The sequence below is a fragment of the Pelophylax lessonae genome, assembly GCF_965119305.1.
Source record: "Pelophylax lessonae genome assembly, chromosome: 3".
Lineage (NCBI taxonomy): Eukaryota > Metazoa > Chordata > Amphibia > Anura > Ranidae > Pelophylax > Pelophylax lessonae.
Genome location: NC_138770.1, coordinates 534,254,235 through 534,258,531, shown reverse-complemented (window position 1 = coordinate 534,258,531; position 4,297 = coordinate 534,254,235). Strand labels below are relative to the sequence as shown.

Here is a 4,297-nt window from a genome sequence, read left to right as displayed (position 1 = left end):
CATTGCTTGTTATGGATCCGGACTGCTCCTATCTATAATAACATTTTGAGACAAACCACAGGTCCAGAAATGTCACAAGAATTGTTGAATGTGTTTATGTATCTGAAAATGCTATAGTTGTAGCGCCTGCACTGGGCCTCCCAAATCATGGAAAAATGTTTTGTGTTTATGCAAGGGACAATTGTAAGACCATGACAGGTGTACTTGCCCAGGAGTATGGGGGTGGAATTTGCCCTGAAGTTTTTGTCCAAAGATGGTTGCAGTCCAGGTCTAAAGGCATGCCTGAAGTGACTCAGAACATAGCATATAGCATCTTGTGAGATGGTAATAGGGATGGCTACATCATTTGCCCTAGGTAGGCCCCAGTTTTGAATGGGCTACTGGTATTAAAGGGTGTGTTTCACCACAACAGGATCCCCACAGCTAGCGCCGCCCCACTGTCTATTGCCTAGTATCGTGGAATAGGAGTAAGGGGTGGGAAAGAACATATGAAGTATTACTGAAGTTTTTTTTTCCTGCATTTACAGGCCTAAATTAGTGAAAGCATATTTTTCCAGGTGCATCAACTGTATTAGGAACAATACAACCAAACACATAAGGCCAAACATGAACATCTACAAAATGTTTTCACACATAAGCCCAACACAGGGTAGAAACAAGAGTTAATAGTGGACATGTTCAGCAGATGAGTAGAAGCTTTTAGGACCACAAAAGGGAGATGCCCACACAGTGGCACACATTCTCAATCGGGAGATTATTCCTGGATGAGGATGCCTGCTTTGAATTAGTTCTACTAATGGGCCAGCTTTCATATCAAAGAGGATACCAGGAACTAGTTGAAATCCTGAAAATAGATTGTCATCCACAGAGTTCAGGTATAGTGGAAAGGATGAATAGGACAAGTAAAGAGAAGTAGAGAAAATAAAAAAAAAGGTAATTGAAACTTTGAATCAAGTGGAACGAAAAGGTTGCTCGCACCTTTCTCTTTTTCTTCACAGATTCCCTGCCATCCCTTGAAGGAGAGAGATGGAGTAGTGATCAAGCTGCCGCCACATCACAGGACCAAGGCTGGATTTAGTTTTGGACCAAAAGACAAAGGTAGTCGCAGTGACCAGAATCGCCGTCCTTGTGGAAAACCAACAAGCCCGCATCCATGCCAGTCGAGTAAAAGGTCAAGGTGGAAGCAAGACACAGATAAAAGACACAGATAAAGGAGGTGAAACAGGTGTTGAAATCCTCGAAGAGTGAGTGAAGCAGGTGTTATAGTCTCTGAAAAGTTGCAAAATGACTGTACTCATAACAAAGAACTCTGGCAAGCTGTGGATTTTGTTGGGGGACACTAGTATTTTCAGTGTTCATCCCAACCTGGATCATAACTAACTGTATATATCAACTAGTATATCTGTGGCCCCTTGGAGGAATTTGTGGGACCCCTCCCGCCACCAGCCCAGACATAGTATCAGAGACACCTCAGAAAAATAATAAAAGAGCCCTGTCCCATAGTTCACCCTCCCAGATAGCCTTCACACAAACGAATGGCATGACACAATTTTAGTAGAATTCCTCTAACACACAAGTAGCTACTTTTATAGTGCCTTATGATAGGAGATTAGGCCCAGGAACTGTATTTATATGTGTAACGGACAAATATTGATTGAGGGGACAATTGTGACTATTGGGGATCAGTGGGATGGAACACGGGAGACGATTGGGAGTGCAAATCTACTTAAGGAGAACACTGGAACTACAGGGAAACAAAAGAGAGAGGCTCCCATACAAAGTTTTGACCCACATATATATACATATATAGATGCCATCGGGGTCCCAAGAGGAGTCCCCAATGAGTTCAAGGAAAGAGATCAGGTTAAAGCCAGTTATGAGTCCTTTATCTCTCCCCTTGTCACCATAAATAAAAATGTAGATTGGATAAATTGTATCTATTATAATCAGCAGAGATTTGTTAACTATATAAAGAATTCCCTAAAGAGCATAGCAGAACAACTAGAAGCCACTTCCCAGATGACATTCCAGAACAGAATGGCTCTGGATATGACCCACGCAGGAAAAGGTGGTACCTGTGTATATATTGATAAAGTAGATAGATGCTGTACTTACATTCCTGATAATACTGGCCCCAAATGGAAGGTCACTCTTGGCATTGACAACCCTTGGGATCAGTATTTTGGATGGTATAATACTTGAAAACAAACCCTAGTGCGGCTAGGAATTATCATTGTTATTATATTTGTTATAATAGGTGTTGTAATACTTTGTGTAGTCCCGAAAGCACACTGACTAACGCAACACGCAACCTCCCACGCGCTAGTAGACATAAGAGGTCCACTTCTATTTTTGAAAGACCCAATTTTGGAAATGCAAAGGTTGCTTGCTGTACAAGAGCTGGAAATAGGTTGAAAAAGACAATGATGAATAAGGTCATAGGATGGAAAGAGCAGAAACTAGGAGGGCCATGTAAAATAGCAGCCATATCATTGATCATTAGGGCCTTGCCCCAGAATATCTCCGTGTGTCTGACACCCAACCCAAATGATACAGCTACCAGAAGGAAAATACAGGAACTTAAACAATTAATTCCTCAGTCTAATAACAAAGATATTCTACCCAAACCAAACTTTAGGGAGACAGAACAAGTAGCAAGACATTTGAATTTAGCAATACAGAAGTACATAGATCCCTTACCATCGATTCTAGGGAATGTACATCCTCAAGGTTTCCAAGATATGAATAGAATTCCCCATCATTTTCTTTTGATGCATGAATATGGTATACAACAATCACAGGGAAAGGGAGATTGTTGGGTTTGTTCTCATATGCATACAGGAGAAAATTTATTCCCAATGATAGCAAAACCATTATCTATAACACAGTTAATGAATGAGACACATGTGTTCACTGGACAGGCAAAACCAGACAATAGTCCATTTTTAATACAGGGATACACACAACCACCAAAATTTTGTTTTCTGAATGGACACCCACTGAATAATGAAACAAACATTTATGCCAATGATGAATTTTGTTATGACACAGATGTCAATTTTACACTTCTAGACATAGAGAAATACAAAACATTTAACTTAAGAGACATTACAGGCTTAAACACTGATAGCACTGTTGACATGAATACAAAAATGAGAAACTTGTCAATGTACAATATTTCTTCATGCCCTAGATCAAAACCAACCTATAACAAGTCAGAGGTATATAAATGGTTACATTTGGTGAATGAAACATTGGTACTTGACAATAAGGTCAAATTAATACATATCGCTGAGTGGTTATGTCTAATTGGAATGCGAACAGATCTGACTACTCAGGAGATGATATCTGCCCCAATGTTACCAGAGGGCTGGGTAGTTTGCTGCGGGCTATGGTGTCACACCACTATCCCTTTTCCCAAGGGAGAAGAATCAGCCGGGTGGTGCACCATAGTTAGATTGTTCCCTTACATGAGTACTGAGTCAGGAAGACGTGTGAGTATGGTGCCAGCCTGAGGGGTACTCACATTTCACGATCAGGGACGATATAAGAGGGCACTGACTAGTTCATGGGAGAAATTCTACATGAGCATCCTACCAGGGGGTACAGCACTGGCACTTATTAAGCTTGATGCATTTGCCGACATTATGGAAAAATGGATCAACACAACAACAAAGGATATAGGATTAATCAATGAAGAAATGAGGAAAATTAGGATGGAGCAGGAGGTAATTAGACAGCGACAGGAAAGACTAATGATGGCAGTAACAGGTCTGTGTGATCAAACACAAAACAAACAAATATGTTGCATATATTTTCACAACTTCACCAAAGAGACTAAGGATGTTCAAGTACCAGATTATTAATGGCCACCAACTAGAGAGAGACTTCAGGGAGAACTGCATAATCTTCCCAATGCCTGGAATCCATTTGATTCCAGGCATTGGGAAAAGAGGGGATTGTGAGGAAAATGTGTATCTTGAAATGCCATTTTGTAGTGTTCAGCTTAGCATAAGTCATCTCAGTATATATTAGAAGGTTAGAGTATCCCTTTATATCTCTTGGATGTATCTTTGCTTAGTATTTCAGATTATAAATCACACTTGCACTTTTTATATCTAGGATATCTAGTCTGCGGTTAGAGATTAGAATCAGAGACAGGATGTTCTGCAAGTTAAAGACATGCAAGCTATAAGAGATGTTTTATACATATATTGATAGAACATTGCCAATATATCAGCATCGGCTATAATGCATAACATATATTTACATTAATATAGCTTGAATAAGTTTCTTA

At 40.0% G+C, this 4,297-nt stretch overlaps 1 pseudogene across 1 annotated transcript; it reads left to right on the top strand.

Annotated features, from left to right (window-relative positions):
* Positions 1-2,426: 2,426 nt before the first annotated feature.
* Positions 2,427-3,866, top strand: LOC309550616 (annotated as a pseudogene). The gene has a single exon. The product of its transcript is annotated as an uncharacterized misc_RNA (transcript).
* Positions 3,867-4,297: the final 431 nt, after the last annotated feature.